Source organism: Odontesthes bonariensis, chromosome 15, assembly GCF_027942865.1.
Source record: "Odontesthes bonariensis isolate fOdoBon6 chromosome 15, fOdoBon6.hap1, whole genome shotgun sequence".
Taxonomy (NCBI): Eukaryota; Metazoa; Chordata; class Actinopteri; order Atheriniformes; family Atherinopsidae; genus Odontesthes; species Odontesthes bonariensis.
In genome coordinates this window covers 25,691,213-25,704,425 of record NC_134520.1, presented here as the reverse complement: position 1 = coordinate 25,704,425, position 13,213 = coordinate 25,691,213, and the positions used below count along the sequence as shown (strand labels likewise).

The following is a 13,213-nucleotide window of genomic DNA, read 5'->3' as shown; positions in this document are numbered from 1 at the left end:
GTGGACCCGTCAAGAGGAAGATGATCTCAAGCACACTTACAAATCCACAAAATGAAGAAATGGAGGGTTATGAAATGATGAAATGGACAACTCTTACTGAAACACTGTTGTTAAAAGACTCTTGAAACTGAAGAATAGTGCATGTAATTAAGCTTTTCCCAGGTTGCTTACTGTTTGTCAGAGACTAGTTTACAACAGCGACTTCTGAAATCAAGGGTGTACTTTTTCCACATCGAATCATATCATCCATCGATGCTGAGTACTATACAGACTTTTTCCATTTATACCAGTAACACGGTATGAAATCAGACAACATAATCCAATGCCATCTGCTTTCCCTGTAAAGCCGTGCTTGTGTGTACGTCTCTTGCTCCTCACATGAGGGGCTCCCCCACTCCACTTTCCCCTTTGCATTTGTTAGCAACAAACTGAGCTCCACCTTTGCAACTTTGCTTTTCAAAAAAAAGCTACCGCCCTTGCACGTAGCAACAAAACCATGACTAAATTCATTGTAGGTGTTGTCAGAGCAGCCTTTCGAAGCAAGCACACATACATGGACACATGCGTTTCCTCGAACAGTCCTCAACAAATAAACCCGCAGCTTTCTGTAACCCAACAACCAGTCATTCTACGGCGAGTACCGTCGATACCAAAACACAGACTTTATCGAAAGGTGATTTTATCAAACATTCTCCAGTCTGTATTATCAGAGACTGTTGGTTAGTGTGTAGTCAGTTTCTGTAGTATAATGTCACAATGCAGAGGTTTGCCTTTTTATGTTTAATATGGGATACTTAATATTCATATTCTTTCAAATTACCTTTTCATTTACAAGTGAATATATACTATACTATGCATGGAGCTTTTATTCTTGGAGACATGGATGTTCTCGTGTATGTTATATGGTCATTACAGCAGATATTTTAGGTATTTCTAAGAGAAAATGCCTAAATATATTCATATATTTACATCTGAACAACAGATCCACACCCAGAGTTAGACACCACAGTATGACGAAGATCCCAAAGGCTTTAGGTTGCATTAGTGCCCTGTGGCAACAACCCATAGTCTTTCACAATGCAGAACAGAGCACCGCACAGTAGTGCTGAGATTCCGGCCCTCCAGGACCAACAAGGGCTTTGTTTGTTAGCCATGTCACTGACTGACCACCAAATTAGCTTCATCACCTCTGGCACCAAGATATTGGATGTGACATTCTGTACCGCAGGGCTGTGGCTCTGTTTATTCGCATGGCTAGAGGGCTAATATTCAAAATGAAAAAATAATAAGCAAGATGGGGACAAATGAGGGAATTTCATGCAAAAAATGAATAAATAAATAAATAACTACACAACAGAATATCAAGCCCAGGTTTGGCTATACGGTTTAAAAAAAAAAAAAGACTGTTAGAAACAGCATTTTTACAGCAAGTCTGGTCTTCTTCTCATAATGAAGCCAACAGGAATCCCCAAATAAGAGCACCATCTTCAGGGATTTATTAGATTATATTCCTCTAACACAATCTGTTCCAGATGAGATGGTGTATCAGTGAAGGTCAAGAGGCTGAGCAGAGGGAAGTGGTCAAACACTTTAAGGCATGGTGTAGGTGCATTCACTTCATCTTGAAGCAAAAAAAGATGATTAAAAAGTTACAAAACCAAGTTTTTCTAGTGACTTTTGGACAAGGCCTTTTATATGTTTTGTTAAAGATGGTCACCTGAAAAGCCCAACGTCCCAAAGCACAAACTGCTGACCGACGATAAGACTTTTCATTAAAGTTTCTCATCTATGAAACAACCCCCAACTAAAAACATCTGGTGAATGCAGTTAATTTTCCCTAAACACAAAACCATAGTATCTCATACTCCCTTAAAGCAGGTTTTTTCCTTCTTCTTGAATAACCTGATGCTGTTAAACTGTGTTAGCATTGAAGTTTGTCTAAGATAAAATGACAAGCACAAGATGTCCAAATCATTAGTAATGTGAGAGGAGTAGTTCCCAGGCATACCTTCTTCCATAGCCGACTGCTAATATGGGGTCTAAGGGCTCTATTGGGACTTTTCTAAGACCAAGTCTTTTTGTATGATCTGTAAAAAAAAAAAAAAACGGGAAGAGGACCCCCAACCCCTTATCATCTTCACAGTTGGGAATGGAAAAGCCTTATACCCTTAAACCCAAAACAATCTCTGCTTAAGCTAGGCAGTCTGTAAGGAGAGAAAGAGATATCGAAAAAAAACTGTGGTCCACACCTTCATGTAACACACAAAGACTCAAATTCAAACAGAAATAAATGTAAAAATGAAAGTCTATATGAAGCGCATGTACTAACAGAGGGCCACTGGGACATAGCTCCACAAAAATCAAACTTCGGTTCAGTTTCAGTCTGCTGTGGAGGGCCCAGCTGGCTGCCGCACACACACACACACACACACACACACACATACACACACACATACATTTACAACCTTCTAACCAGATCCAGAGCACTTCAGCTCAATCAGAGGTCAAAAACTGTATGTTGGTCCATACAAATGAGTGCCATGATTTTGTCCTACTGCCAAAGACAATGACTTCTTATCATGAAACCAACAGTAATCCAACTATTTTAGATAATTCCAGAAGCAATTCATTCTGGCTTTGGATCACACCACTTAGAAAACTTTCTGTTTGTACATGTAAATGTACAAATCAAAACCAAATTAACAGCTCAAGGTTTGTTTGTTTGTTGTGTTGTTTTTGGGCTTTCCAAAAAGTAGAAATTTACGAAATGATTAAAGACGAGGGAAAACCCAGGGAAGTAAGGATCATTTAATTTTGTGATAAATGTACCGCTCCATCTTGAAATTTGGTGTTTCTTTGTGGAAAATCCCATTTAACATTTTCCATTACACATAGAAATATGTTTAATATAATTTCTGTGCAGTTCTATGAAGTGAAAAAGTGAGGTTGTTTTTTTTTTTTAACCGACTGCGAGTGGGCCAAGAATCCAAACCAAGAGCCCCAAAAATATACATTGGACGCGAATTAAAATAGAAACATAAACTAACATGAGCGCACCACATGCACAGACAGATGCACAAAAGCACACACAAAAAGTTCAATGTTTATTTTTATTCCTCAGGCACTCATCTTTCTTTGCATGAGTGCATTACCCCGCACACCGACAGAGCGTCCCAGTATGTGAGCGAGTGTGTGTGTAGCTGACGATCAGAGAATAACGTTACCCCTAAGGGGTCGCACCTCTCTTCATTCTCGCCCTCCTCCCGTATTCACTCCTTTCTACTCTGTGCCTGCAGGGATTTCCCTTTTCAGTTCAGAAGAGATGTCAGACCTGTTCCACCATCCCTAACAGAAGCTGGACTCTGCCCTATATTCACCAAACATCTGTGAAACTCACCAAATCAGTCTCATTTCAAGATCTCAGAAGGTGAGGCTCAAAACGGTAACAACTGAATAAATATGTCCTGAACTGGCATCTGAATATTTTTAACCTCGTTGGCCAAGTGAGGAGCTGCTCAAAATATTAATCCAGAAAAAAGGGGGTGCCTATTTCAATCACACAAGTTGAATTACAAACACTAAGTAGAAGGTCTCTTTGATAAAGCCAAAGTCCTGAGTCACCCCTCGTTCTTTATATTTTGCTTACTAAGAGCCAGACTTTCATTGATTTTTAATAGTTATCTTGAGTAATAGTTCCCTGCTTTTTCACTTACTGTCAGTAGAGTTTTTCTTTTGTTTGTTAAGCCACTTAACCATGAACAATGAATGAAGAGACACCTTACACCAGGGATGAACTAGTGTGGTGTCAACACATAACAGACAACTTAGCAAAGAACCAATTTTAAATTGTACCTTTAGGCTTTTGTTTCCAGCAGCCTGCTATAGAGATCATCTGTTCCCACTTTTTAGTTGCTTTTATGAAAAATACCAAAGATATCAAAGTTTGATCTATTTACAAAAAAAAATGAAAACCTACCATGGTGCTATTGTGAAACAAAGTTGGAAAGAAGGTCTTGACAAACCAGACTGTTGAGCAACTGTAATATGATATCTGCCACATAAGAAACAAAGCACACAGTGTTAAAGGACCAGTTAGATCCGTGTCGAACTATAAAAGGTTGCACTGTAACAGTCTGCTGTCATTTGCGCATGAAGGTAAACACAGTGGTTGGTCTACTTGATGCACTGCACCCTGGCACGGGAGATTTACCAACAACAACCATCCTGCTGCTTAAACATGGAGGATGGTGGCATAAAAAGGCAAAAACTTTCTCCCTGAAGAAGGCAGCTGTGAGACAGAAACTGCAAGAATCGATTACGATGTATTCGCAAAGTAAGAGAAAGCTAGATTTTGAAACCACACAGTCGAAGAACTCACACCCCCCTCCCCTCAGAGCTCCCCCAAAGCCACACCTCTGTATAGTGTGCACATGCACCCCCCCAGTAAGTGGCAAGTTAACCTTGGGTTAACACCAGAAACTGTGGTAAATACAGCCATTGACTAACACACAGTGTAGCTGCATAGCTGCGAAAACAGCTAATTCCCCACTAAACAAACCAAAGCATCGCCTGTCCAGCAGAAAAACTGCAAGCCTGTGATTTATAGAGTAGCGATTGTGGAAAAGCTATCTTGAAGACAACTCTGGTTTAAACCCTTTATTCATCCACATATATTTCAGTTGTAGCCTTTTCTCCACTCAAATTAATTTATAGTGGCCGGGATGCAAGGAGAACATCAACACATCTGACAAAAAGTGTATTTAAAGAGGATCAAATGAACCATTTAATGTTCAATGCACACTGCGGTAAATACAATCAATGCAGACATTTCATGCCAATCAAAATGGATCTCCTGGTTGAGGTCTATTCAATCCTTGTTCAAATTCAATTAGATTCAATGTATGTTCTGTTAAAGCAGTAACAACTTTAACTGGATATGACAAAGAACCAAATGTCAGCATTTCTTCATGAAAGGGAATAAAGCTTCACACAACCCTGAAAAGTACATATTATAAGATAGATATTTCGTGAAGAAACATGTGCTCAGCCTTACTCTTTGCTCAGAATATTTACATGGTTTACTACTGATTAAAATCATCAAAACAGCCTTTGTGCTAAAATGTTTTATCTTTATCTTATGTGTGTTCTTCTGATCTTGAGGCATCATACAGAAATACGAGTATAGGTATACAGTATATCAGAATGGTAGAAACTGCAGAGAAAAATATGCAAGGAAAGAGAGCAGAAGATACAAAAAAAAAAAGAGAGGGGGAGAGAAAAGCTCCCCAACTGGGGTTGAAAGCAGCTAACCAGAGAGGTCTTTCCTGCCACTTTCACACATTAGAATATTAATATTTATGAGAATTCCTGTTTTCCCCCCTCTGTTTTTTCCCTCAGACGATTTGAACATGAAAAACTTGAAAAGCGCAAATTCCAGGAGTTTGCGTATCACAGTTTGACCTGGAGCCACACAGCAGACACCAACCATGACAGACTTGCTGTTCAAAGCAGGCGGGAGCTGCTTTCATCAGGGGATCCTGGTGATTTTTTTTTTTTTTTTTACAGTGTGACACCACCAGCCCATGCCATCTGCTTTTTCTAAAATCAGAACTTCCAAGATGTGCTTCCTGCTCGTGTTTTGTTTTTAGGAGGGCTTCACAACCAAGGCCCAGCGTCATGCAAGCTTTTGCTGCTATGCTTACAGCCAAGCCTCACAGTGTGGCGCAATGTTAAATATTCACTGTTAAACTGTCAAGCCAGAATTGGTTGGGAACCCAGCCAGGCATTCACAGTACTGCGGCACTGGATTCTCCTCCTCTGTAAACACAACCCCACCAAATCAATCTCTTCTCCCAGCCAATCCAGAATCAGACAAGCCTACTTCCCTCTTCAAGCCACAAGCGCACTTCCTGAAAACCGAGCCAAAAGGGTCTTTTCCTTCATTCATATTCAAAGAGCATCTTCTATATCTTAAATACTATGCAAAAATACATCAACACCGAGGTAGTTTGTGCTTAAAAGACACCTCTAGCCCAGGCCTAAGAGTCTCTGCTGACTCTTAATGCCTGCCATCAGACATCTGTAAAATATTTTTATTTGGTGCGCCAATACCGCACTGGCAAAGGTCTCTCATCCTTGGCTTGGCAGGACTTCTGACAGAGCCAGCCGGGAGCGCCATACAGGCCTAACCCCTGCTGCTGTAGCTTCCTGTTGCTCTGAGGGAGTCAGGCTGCCTGCCTCCCTGACAGCGGGCCAGACTGGGCAGGAAGGAGAAGGCTGAGGGGAACCCCCTGGTAGACATGATGCCCAGGAGAGGAGAGTTAAGCATGGGGGGGGGGGGGGGGGCAAACTTGGGAGTCTCAGAAGAAGCTAAGGATAGACTGAGGGAAGAAGAAGAAGACGTGGGGAATCTACAAAGAGAAAAGAGTTAGCTGGTGCGCAACGAGAGCGAGGGGTCTGAGATGAGAAGCAGTCATGGGGGGGGGGGGATGTGTGACATGGAATAGGGAAGGGGTGAGACAAAGGGCCTCGAGGCCAAGTTAGGCAGGGGTTGAAGGGCTTCTTATTATGACTCTTCTTCCTTTCTATATGCCCCCAAGCCTTGACCATAACCTCAAATCCCTAGGCCAAACCAAGAGACCAGGGAGACCATGGAAAACTGCCGTCAGGGTACAAACAAGGAGGGAGGCAGAGGGAGCACAAGAAAGATGTCTGCCACACACAAATGAGACATTGTGACACAAAGAGACTGGAAATTAAAGAGTATGGATTTCACAGTTAAGTTTTTCCTTTTTCTCATGCAGCAGTTTTGCAGCAATTTTGAAATACCGAAACCAAACCAATGTTCTTCACCTTGTGCTAAAACGCAGCTGCAAATGATAAATTTGCTCTATTCTAAGTGTAAATGCTACATTCAAAAGCAACAGAGGTGTTTAAAGTTCTCAACTCCAAGACGCATCGTCACAGTGGAAGACTTTGCATAGATGCCGTGACACAATATCGTCAAGAGTTTGTGAAATCATAATCTATCATTCTTAACTTGTCATTTCTCATGCTCTGTGTAACGATAAGCTCTCACAGTTCCATAGTTCACCTCATGTAAAGAAGAAGCAGCATCTTGTGAGCAAAATAAATTTTCTCCAAAATCAAATAAACACTCGCAACACAACAAATTTGAGAAACTTTTGAGCCTGCCTTTTGACACCTGACCAAGACTGCAACTTAAGGGAAGAAAACCATGGATCGTGATACATGAATAATATTCAAATCAAGTCATGAGGGCAGTTAAGATTCATTCCACTTGTGTCCAAAAGTATTTTGCATTATATGGAGACTGTATCAGTCTCCATTTAAAGTCTGGACATCATATTTAAAACAAGTTGAGATGTTATGTTTTAAGTCTGATAGTAACAGATCTGAAAAGCAAAGCTACATTAGATTATCTTTAGAAAATGTCAATCATTCCAGCCATGGCACAACAACAACCTTGATTCTAAGTATTTGGCATTCATTTGTTCATGTTTGTGTTAGAAATACTGCGCATTGGAAACAGTTCCCCGTGCTTTAAACAGAAAAGAGTGGGAACTTTAAAAATACATAAATCGCACCTGATTTTTATCCTTATATTCAACATGAAGCCGAAGTAGAAAAGGGAAAAAAAATAAACAAATACATTCTTTTTAAAAAGCTGCAAATATCCCTAGCTGCACAATGGAAAGGGGGGATAAAACAGACAATCTGCCCAAACATGTGCTCTCTTCAGCAGCAATTCCTGTGTGAGACATTAAGGCTTATTTGTGGTAAGTCTGGAACAAATGCCCATAGCACAGTCAGCAAGCAACACAAAATAAAAAGAAAAATTCCTCTCTTTCTGCACGAGTGCAAATTCATTCTGCTTTTGTCTCATCTCATGACAAATGTGTACTGTCACTGTCACTGATGTGGTGTTTACAGTGGCATATAGCATCTTGTGATTATTCTGTGAAAGTGAATTGTATCCTGAGGCATTTGTATTTTTTGCATGTGGATAATCAAAAGCGATAGAAAGGGAGAGGAGATGACTGGAAACTGATAGCCAATTAAAAAGGAGGCTTGAGAGCCATCTTTCTATCACAGTGCCAAACATAACAACATGGCATTGATGGTTTTATTTAAATGGCAACATACAGCACAGCTTATTCCTCAAGCTGCTGTAACTCAGACAGAGCTTATACACAAGATGCAAGCCCTTACCACTCTGCTCTTGATTTTATATGTAATGTGGATGTCGAACTTGACGCACAACTCAGATCAATGTGTGGAGAGCCTGAACTGCACAACACGTCACTTTAGACACCATCGCTGGTGTCGTTCCCCTGATTCTGCACAGATATGCAACTGTGTCACCTGTATTTGATCAGTATAAATGAGCTGAGCTGAGCAACAGCGGTGTATGAAGTGTCTCGTTTGACGTATTTCGTGGGTTGAGGAGTTGTGTCCTATTGATTAAAAAGAAAAGCATAAAGTTATCTTGAGTGTTTGGGCAAAAATTAGCTAAATGTGACAAAACCAATTAAGCGTACAAAAAAAAGGGTAATTTATGGTGTGAAAAGGGGATTGCAAGGCCTGTTTTTAACCCTCTCAGTGAGATTTATTTTCTGTTCTTTTTCTTATCTGCTTAAAAGGCTCCTTTCTGCAAGTTGAAAGATGTGTTTTTTGTGTTATTTTGATTGGTACGCCACATTAAAAGGTTCATAACTCAATTTCATATAAAAAAAAAGAATGATTTAATATAAAACAGGGTTTTAGAGCCAAAAACAAGGCCAAGGTTGTAAAAAAAAAAAAAATATGAATAAAACCTTTTTTCTCCGAAACCCTGAGCTGTTAAGTGAACCACTGATACTGTATGATCATGGCATAAGCTGACCCAGGGGCACTGAAAGAATTTTATAATCTTAAAAACCGGTCCGAGGTCAGTATTTTTGTGCTTGCACGTCTTTGTAGTCAGTTTCCCACCAGAGCACCATAAAGCCCAATAAGAAAAAGCATCAGTGCCAAAGTGAAATTTACAACCTTCACAGGACATTAGGAGCTGCGAGGCATCGTCCAAGAACATTTGAATGCTTGAAACATCAGTGACCCTTCCTATGATAGAGGGGAGGTGGATATGAAAAATATTGACAGGCCGCCTGCTTGAGAGTAGTGTAAGAAGCTGCCGAGACGACCTTTTCCTCATTTCCAAAGACCTTATTCTAAACTCTAATTAAACTGAGTCTGGAAAGGAAAGTCTTAATTCTTGAAGGCTTCCATCTCCTACCTTTAATCTCTTTCTTTTTTTTCTTTCTTTGTATCCTCTTATAATGTATCAAATATCAACTAAGACAGAATGCTAAAGTAGCTCATGAAACGATCCGCTATCTTTGCCAGCACAGTTTCTCTACAGCGTTCGGCCAAGGTCTTTGACATCATGCAAAAGACAGTGTTTAATGTAGCTTAAGAAAAAAAAAAAAAAAAAAAAAAAGGCCCCAGGAAGCATCTTCCTTCAAATAAGCTTTGTGAAAATAAAAAAAATGTTTAAAAAAGACAGCAAACATTTTTTTTTTTGTTCTTTGTGAAAACCCAAAGGCGAAATGACTGTTAAAGTGGTCAGATGACAAATGTCTCATATGATCTTTAATCCAGTGGAGGGGCCAGCTTCAGGGCTAAAACAGGAAACTCTCCCAGAAATGAGTGATTTGGTAAATTCCTCTGTGCTACATCACTGCTCTGAGTGCAGCGTATCCACATCAATGAATAGCATTTAGCTCTCAGCCCGAGTCTGAAGGTCTGATTGCCATTAAAACCGACCTGACAAAGAGAACACGTACAGCCTTACATATCTGACTCCTGTCTCCTTTAAAGACTGTTTAAAGCCTGGCAAAAAGATACAGAAATATACAGATATTTGCACTTCTAAAACGACCCACTTTTCTCAATTAATAACATTAAAACAAAAAACTTAACCATTTCTGCAATCATACCAAACATAACTGATCACCACTTGTCCGTCTCACTCTGTGAAATGCAAGCAACAGAATGGAGCTAAATCGTTTGGCATTGCCGATCCTGTCAGAAGCAATCCGCCTCCCATCAGCTCAAACTCAAAGGGAAATGTACTAGCACAAATCCTTCACCACAGAGACTGACGCAAAGATTTGTCAGCCATTTTCTGATCATCCGGTTCATGACACATTGCTTGATTATCAACTTCACACAGCCAGCCAGTGTTCATCTCAATCACCTGATGACGCTGGCAGACTCCAGCCTGTTTTCTCTGACGATGATGGTATGTGGCAACACAGAAGTGAGTAATAATTGGGTCAACAAGGTATGTCAGCTCCCAGTAAAGCTCGCTTGAATCATCCCTCTGTAGTGTAGCCAAATGTGATTGTCTGACGCCTGAAATATTTGGCTGTGATGGGCAGCGACAGCAACACAGTGTGGGACAGAGCTTTCAACGTACATATAACCACAACTACCCCCAAATTTGTTTTAAATTAATAAAGATGAGATTGCCTGCGTTGTATGCATCTGTCTTTTTTGTTCTTGGCTGTATTCTTGGCATGTTTTTAACTCCAAAAATCCATTCGCAACCACAGGTTCTTTCCATACAAACACTGTCTTTATGAGTAAAACTCTTTTAAGAGTTTGACAGTGTGCAACGAAGAGCTGGAAGCAACGCTGGTAAACACAGGGGACTGTTTTCAGAATATGTTTGCCAGTTACTTACTACTTTGTAGAATAAAGTACTTAGGGGTAACAAGTTAAACTAGGCTGGTTTGAGAACAGACTAATCAATTAGAACGTGCTTTAGATCTGATATAATGTTCATTAATTAAGCTGCCAAATATGTTTTCAGATATTCTGTTCATAATTCTGTTAATTACATTTAAAGCGAGGGCAAAAAAAGAAAAAAAAAACTGTATAGTAACTACATCTTTATGTGTCTTGAATTAGCAGTTTACTCTTAAATCTACTGAAAGAAGCAGTTTGCTTATTAAGTTAGCCTTTTATATGCCATTGAGAAATAATCTGCAGCACCTGCATTATTTCATGTAATCGTTCGCAGATTATTTCATGAGACCAGTGAACTTTTGATTACCACTGGACCTTAAATGAGTAAATAAATATCTTTACATGAAGTCAATGCTGTTAACTCTAATTTAGTAATAAAACAATTATATTTTGCCTGCTTAAGAGATAACACAAAAGAAGATGTTTTATGGAAACGATTGGCTGATTTGCTCTCAAAATAATGGGTATCAACATAGGTTTACAGTAAGGAAAAAACAGTTAGAAACTCATCTTTTACAGATACAAAACACAGAATGGATCCATGTTCTACCACTTTGGAAAATGCAGCTTCACTGTTTGTTAGTTTATAGAATATGCATTAGGAGCCATGCATTATTGTGGTGGCATGATATTTTACGTCATGTACCTGTTGACAGTAATAACATAGCCCTCCATATTAAGTAGGCATATTGGACTGAACTTGGGCTACTTTTTACCGCATCAATTGACAACTTTAAACCTCTTCAGAGGAGAAAATTGTATAGGCATGCAAACATGTTTGAGACACCGACCTTTAGGAGGAGAAGAAAAGCCTATATACGCACATGTTCTGTAAAATCACACTGGTTGCCAAACTTCTGACATTTCTGTACGGTTGTCACCGTGCAGGACATCAGAAGCGGCACTGTCATGTTTCCATCGCAGATTTTGCTGCATTGCTTTCCTGTGACGTGCAGAGAGTTGAAAGGTGCTCCAAAGCACACTATAATCACATCGTTACGGTGTCGCTGTTAACTTGACCTGACAGTGTCAATTTAGTCATTTGAAGGTAGTTCAAATTAGCAAAGCGGCAAGCTAATAGGCTAACAAGCTAAGCTAGCTTGCGAACTTCGTAGAAACTTTTTCGAGTGCGTGTCAAACTCGAGTTTGAGCGGAAAGTGGTCACAATTGTGGCTTTTTTAAAACTGTCAGTCTCATAACAAGTATAACACAAAGGTGGCAACGGCATACAAGATGTTCATTAGCTGTATTTCACTTTCATAAGTTCACTGTCAGCTAGCGCTGTGTCAGTACTCACCAGGAAGTGGGACTCTGCTGCTAGGCTATTCCTCCTTCACGTTAAGAGTTTCTTCTGGTGGCTGTGGTTGTTGTCTTTGTTTTGACTTTCCCTTTCTTTCCAAGGTCGCAACAAAAAGCCAAGTCTGTGGGCCTCTCTTCTTGCGTGGCACTATGCCTGCGCGCTACTAAGTTTTTTTTTTTTCACGGAGAGCGCCTGTGCCGTGTAGTCAGCCGAGACGTGTACGTGTTTTCAGACAGACACTCCACTAGAAGGCCCCCCTCATCACCACACTGCTAACCCGTGTACCAGTAATGTAAACAACGCAGCAGTGCCGAGCACACGGGAGGGAGGCTGTCAAATATCGCGAGATTTTGAAAAATCAAACTTTGTTTGAAAAATCAAACTTTTTCCATCGAATTTGCACTAAATCTTTCTTCTTGCCTTAAATGCTTATGTCGAAGTTAAGTTTCTCAAATTCTCAAATAATTAAATAAACTCGGGATAATTTAAACAGACTCTTAAGGTTTGTCAGTTGTGTAGGAGGGGGCTGGTGATGTATTGCTGAGTTATCTTTTGCAGATGTAGTTGTTGAAGTGCATCTTTAAGAAAAATAAATACTTGCTCTGTCAAGTGTAAATAGGAAACAAATGCAATGATCATTAAAACGTTACATTTAACATACAACATTATCAGACGTTCAAACGAAAAAAATGTTATTGTTTTTTGAAAACTTAAAAAATCTAATCTTTATTCAAACAGGAAATAAATATCCTCCAAATAAATATCTTTTTAAAGATTGTCCTGGCCAAGATAAGCAGCAGCTCAGGCCAACAGCTACAAACTATAATATGGATACACTAATCACGAGATATATATATTCACATAGATATCATTAAAGGGAACTATTAAAACACCAAGTTAAAAAACAACAAAATAAGCTGAAGACACCAAAACATCAGAAAATTTAATCACCACTGTCATCACAGGCCAAATGGGGGCAGAACAGTCAATCATTTACAACCAGACCTGCTTCTGATATGTTTAAAAATGGCTAATTATGATTCAGACTACACATTTAAAAGAAATCTGACCAAAAACATGTTTTAACAGTTTTTGTTAAAC

General features: G+C 39.6%; 1 protein-coding gene across 2 annotated transcripts in view; it reads right to left on the bottom strand.

Annotated features, from left to right (window-relative positions):
• nek7 (NIMA-related kinase 7) overlaps positions 1-12,394 on the bottom strand; it is a 65,745-nt gene extending 53,351 nt beyond the window's left edge. For both annotated transcript variants that reach the window (XM_075485703.1, XM_075485704.1), the window contains exon 1: positions 12,110-12,394. The gene's annotated coding sequence lies outside the window, so the exon portion shown is untranslated. The remainder of the gene's footprint in view (positions 1-12,109) is intronic.
• Between the last annotated feature and the right edge of the window lie 819 nt (positions 12,395-13,213).